Source organism: Mirounga leonina, unplaced genomic scaffold (genome assembly GCF_011800145.1).
Source record: "Mirounga leonina isolate KUSES-001 unplaced genomic scaffold, KU_Mleo_1.0 Mir_165, whole genome shotgun sequence".
Classification (NCBI taxonomy): Eukaryota; Metazoa; Chordata; class Mammalia; order Carnivora; family Phocidae; genus Mirounga; species Mirounga leonina.
The window spans coordinates 67,606,713-67,612,444 of NW_023270415.1; the positions used below are offsets into that span (position 1 = coordinate 67,606,713).

General features: G+C 49.8%; 1 long non-coding RNA gene across 3 annotated transcripts in view; it reads left to right on the top strand.

Moving 5' to 3' along the window:
* LOC118015206 overlaps positions 1–5,732 on the top strand; it is a 71,181-nt gene that overhangs the window by 45,461 nt on the left and 19,988 nt on the right. For all 3 annotated transcript variants that reach the window (XR_004680566.1, XR_004680565.1, XR_004680567.1), the window contains one exon: positions 5,200–5,378. This is a non-coding gene — a long non-coding RNA (uncharacterized LOC118015206). The remainder of the gene's footprint in view (positions 1–5,199; positions 5,379–5,732) is intronic.

Genomic DNA, 5,732 nt, shown 5'->3' on the forward strand with positions numbered 1-5,732 from the left:
ACACATATATAATACATATATATGTATATATGATACACACTATATATCACACACATACAATACATATATATATCATATATATATTACACACGCAATATTATATGTACCTGCAATATATACATATGTACACACGTGCACATAGTTGAACCTCATTATTTGTGGATTCTGTATTTGTACACTTGCCTACTGGCTAATATTTTCTTGTAACCCCCCAATCAATACTCGTGGCCCTTTTAGCCATACAAGGACACGTGCAGAGCCGTGACAAAATTGGACTCCTCCTGACATGTTCCAGGTGGGATGATGCTCTGACTTCGTGTTTCAGCTCTTGTCCTGGAAACCAGGGTCCTTTTTGCAGTCTGTCGGTACCATGTTAGCATCTTGGTGCCTCCCCCCCAAGCCCCCCCATGATTTCGCCATTTAAAATGGCTCCCAAGCCAGTGCCTGAGCGCTGTCTGTGGTCGGGAGCACAGAAGCTGTGATGTGCCTTCTGGAGAAAACAGGTGGGTGAGATAAGCTGCATTCAGATCATGAGATCCAGAGCTCTAGGCCATGAGTGCGGTGCTAATGAATCAACAATATGTGTTGAATAAGGCGCCTTTAAGCAGAAACACACACAACAAGGTTATGTATTGATGGTTTGATGAAAATATGGCCAGAGGCTCCCAGACCCTAACCTTTCATTTCCCCTAGGAGCAATGATACGGCACTCCCTAATTCAGTGTTCGTGGCGACTCCATAGCACATAATTACCATGAATAATGAGAATTTGGGGGTGTGCGTGCGCGTGCACACTTGCACACTTGTTTGCTTCTGAGCAACAGTAAGCCCCTGCCAAGTATTTCTGTTGCTCAATATTACAAGTTATTATATTTAACAAGATAATTCAGAGTTGCAGCAAGAGTTTAGTAAAATCCAAGCCTAGATAGGTAGACTCTGGAAGCTCTCTTATTAATCCTATCTGATGGCAACCCTTTTCCAGTTTAACCATTTCCACTAACCATTTGAGCAAAAGGCGTTTTTCTATTCATCCTGAAGGAGCTTCCATTCGCACTTGAATTCACAACATCTCACCAACTTGGTTTAGATACAAATGTACAGCTAATGAAACTTGGTGTCCCAGGGTCGCTGAGTGTGACCTTGGTATGGATTATAGGAAGATTTTACACTGGAGATTAGTTTGCTTTCTTCGCTATGATTCTGACACCAATTTCGATGTGTCTTTTCTGACACCATCAAGCAATTCTCTGTGACACCAGGTTGTCCTAGAATCTCAATTCTGACACTATCTACGTCTATCTGAGGTCGCATCAGACGCTACAGACTGAGGGCTCAGTCCCACAAGACTGTTCCCACTTGAGATGTCAGCCACAAGTCCAGGTTTGTCCCTGTGCTCTGACTGATGGGTTATAAATCAGAGGTTCCCATAATCCTCTCCTCGGGTTCGATGAATTTCCTAGGGCAGCTCACGCGACTCAAGAAACTGGGTTATTCACTGGATTGCTGGCTTATTACAAAGGATATTAAAGGATATGAATTAACAGCCAGGTGAAGAGATCCCTAGGGCGAAGTTCCCAAATGCAGGAAATTCTGTCCCCCTGGAGTTTTTTGGGCCAGCAGCCTGTCAAGTGTTCTGGTTCACCAATCTGGAAGCTCTCCTACACCCTTCTTTTTTGGGGTTTCATGGAGGCTTCATTATATAGGCAAAATTGGGGATTCAATCATTGGCCATTGGCCACAGAACTCAACCTCAGGGCCGTTCTAATCTCCGGAGGTCAGAGGGTGGAGCTGAAGTTTCCAACCCTGGCAACCAGCCCTCAGCCTTAGGTGACTTAGGGGCTTTCCAAAACGTACCTCATTTAACATAACAAAAGACACCTCGATCACCGCCTCACACAGGAAATTCCAAGGGTCTTAGGAGATCTGTGTCTGGAACAGGGACGGAGACAAAAGTCTACCTTTTTTTCTTATGAATTGCAATCACATTCGTGATGACTGTGTTTGGTAGACTGATGTGATGTTTGCCATGGAGGGAGAGATGGTACATAGGCTTAAGGGTGCTCTGGGACCCGCTTCGTGGGCAGGGAGGGAAATAGGGCGCAGTGACTGCCCTTGCTGAAGCAGCTGATGACCAAGCTGGGCCGGGCCCCCCACTGCAGCCTCCGGCAGCAGCCCAGGGCACCATGCCTCCACCACCCTGCCTCTCACGTCTGGGGGTCCTGCCCTCAGCCCTGTCCCCTAGGCCACGTCAGACCTCTCTGGCCTGTTTCTGAGAAATGTGCTGAGAACACACAAAGGCCCCGTCAGGCCTTCACGGGGTTAGACTTGATTTCCCTGGGGGGCTCCGCAGCCTTCCTGGACTGTGAAATCTCTGCCTCCCCAGGGGCGGACCATGCCGGAAGGAGTCTTTGGGTGCCCCTGGGCCTCCGACTCCTCCCCGTGGGTTCTGGGGGAACTCGCTGGCCAGCCGAGCGAGAGGAAGCACTGAGGCTGAAGGAGCGAGGCGGCTGGCTGCCATCCCACATAAACACGCTCCGTCACTGTAAATTATTTACGCACCATATGGAGGCCGGACAGGCTCCTTGACAGGGTGTGTTAATTAGAAGCCTGTGGATCCTGCCTTGGCCCAGATTCCTGGGGGCCGGGGGTGAGAGGTACAGAGGAGTGGAGGTGGGGCGGGGGGCTGTTTCCTTTTGCTCAGCATCTCCCTGATTAGAAACTTCAGTGATTCTGGCTTTTCCAGCAACAAGTCTGAACACTGTACTCGGCGTTCAAGGCCTCTTTCAGGCAGGAGCTCCCACACTTGCCCTCTGCTTCTGGCAAGACAACTTTTCACCGTTCTCTGTAACTGGCTGAACCATTCCCCCCGCTAGACCTTGCATCACGTGCCCCCTCGCCCGCCCGGAAACCCTTCCTTTCTCAGCATCCTTTACATGACAGATCCTTTAAAGGTCACGTCCTCTGCACGGCCTTCCCACTCACCCCCTGGGGGACAAGCTTTTTCCTCCTTGTGCCCTCAGTAGAGCTCACACGTTACAAGTGTGGCCTCTGGTCTGAATCAAGACACCAGCTGCATCCCTTGCTGAGGGACCTTGGTTCCTTAAGTAGAACCTAGAACCTAGGGTGTCTCCCTAAATCTCTGGGGTAGGGAGGATGGAGTATATGCTAGCTTTACATGGTACCTGGCACCCACAAATCCCACCACAGACACTCGCCCTTCTTCATCAGTATTAATGTAGAATTACTTCCCTCTGCTGTAATCACTGCTTTGGTAAGCCTCACTCTTTCTAGACTCTGACCCATTGGAGTGCTGGCGCTTGGTCTTACTCCTCACTAAACCTTCTGCTTCGAGCCCCGTGCCTGGTGCTTCATAGGTATCACATACGGACTGTAGATTCGGTAGTGGCACACACGTGTGATGGGCAACATTTACTCAGTGCTTACTCTTTGCCAGGCTGTGTCCTCAGCCCTTTACAGGCGTGAACTATTTATGCTGATGGTCTTACGTGAGGAGCTGTGATCGGTACTCTCACTGGACAGATGAGGAAACTGAGCATGGACAAATACCTTGTGCAAGGTGACCTATGAGTCCTGGAGTTGAGATTCAACCCCAGAGAGGTTCGGAACTCAGTTGTTCCATTGCGTCTCCTCGTTCGAGAATAGCAGCGCAGCCTGGGTGTTGGGTGGTCGGCACCTGGCCCATAGCAGGTGTTCAGTGGATGGTGAGTAAGAGTTTGGGGCCTTGGTATGTTGACTGCCCAGGCTAAAGGCAGGCAAGTCACACAGATCAGCTACTAAAAAAGGGTGAAAGTTCCTACTTGTTAAACTCATCTCTAGAAAAAAAAAATTTTTTTTCTTTTTTTCCTAGAATCTCCAGTCCCGCGTATCTTTTTTTCCAGCTGGCCGGCTCTAGACTCGGCTCTTGGCTTTCCAGACAGGAGGAGCAGTCTGTGTTTCCCAGACCGGCTCTGGGTCACTTCCTCATTGCCATCTTTTCTTCAGGCTGCTGTATCTCTTCCCTCTGTCTAGAACATTCCTTCTCCCTCTCTTCTGCGCCCTCCCCCCTGCCACTGTGATCCTATCTGGAAAACTCCTCCCATCCTTCAAGGTCTGGTTCACGCCTACTGTCCTCTGGGAACTCTTGCCCAACTGTCATCCTCGATCTTTGGTTCTCCCAAACCGAACACACGTCTAAATTATATACAGCCAACAAAGTGGTGACTGGCGTGGGCTTTAGCTCCAGACACCTGGCTTTCCGTCTGGCTCTGCCACCCTGTGCAAGTCTCCCTGCCAGGGCCTTAGTTTCCCCATTGGTGAAATGGTGCAGTCATAGCCCCTACCTTGCAGGGCTTTGCGAGGTGTGCGTGGAAGAACGCATAGTCATGAGATGTGGACACAGTACGTGCCCCTGTACTTTTAGTCTTCTAGAAGGGGTCCTCCATGCATCTTTCTGTCTCCAGTGCTCACAATAGTGCCTGGCACACAGCAGGTGCTCACCAAATGAAAATGCAATTTGAGTTCAACAAAGTAAGCATTTATTGGGCGCCCACCATGTACCAAGTGCAAGATATGCAAAGATGGGTGGTGGCTAGAGGTCAGGGTGCATATACACAAACACAGCCAGCGAGAGACTTGGAACGAAGACCGATGCAGCCCTTCCATTGGTTCATTTGGTCATCAGGGCATTTGTTTTTCCAGGCTCTGGGGAGACAGAGATGAATGAAATGCACTCCCGGTCCTCAAAGAGACGTGACCCGGTACATAAAACATACAACTGGGCAGATGATTGCTGTCCTAGAGTGTGCCTCGGGGCTCTGAGGACAGAGCCGCTGGATTGCGGGTCACTGTGTAAGGGATGGGGGAGGGGAAGCTGGAGAGATGAGCAGTGCCTTTGCCCCTGCTGGTTCTTTTGCCAGGGACACCTATTCTCTCATCCTTCCTGTCTCCGATGGTGTGTCCTCTCCTCCGGCAGCCCCTTTGGGAAGCTGCTTCCTCCTCGCTCTATCACTGCACCCTGTTCATTTCTTCTCAAGCACTGACCATGGTCCCTAGTGAATGAAAGGTGGGCAAGGAAAAGGAACTAGCAATTTTTGGAATACCAACTATGTGCCAGACACAGTGCTCTTTAACTGAGGAACACTATTTAATTAATTTCCCCAACGTTCCAGGGGTGATGGTATTTTTATCCTCATTTTGCAGACTACGAAAGGGGCTCTGAGAAGGCAAATGCCTTTGTCCAAGGTCACCGGCCGGATGTAGTGGAATCCAGGACCAGCTGCCTCCCCACACCCATGGTGCTTTTATGGCACCGGGAGAGGCCAAGTGCAAGAAAGGAAATGGAATGACTCGTTTACTGCTTCAGGCACTTTCAGCAACAAGTAAGTGATTTCCCTAATTCCCAGTCTGCTGTTAATACAGAAACTTGGCCGCTGGGAACGAGGCTGCGGAAAAACAGGTTTCCTTCTTAACTCAGCAGCACCACCTGCAGGATATGAGGGAACACTGCAGAAATGAGCAGGAGCAGGATCTCTGCGGGAGGGGATCCTGAAAAAGGGACCTGAGACAGTATCTCATGCCCTTATTAAAAAGGGGCACACTGAGACTGAGAAAGGAACTTACTCAAAGTCACAATGTCAGCGATGGCAGATGGGAAGCTGTATCTCTTCTGGTTCCCAGTTCAGTACCCTCTCCCCACCCACTCCTTCCTTCTCTCCCCACCCACTCCTTCCTTC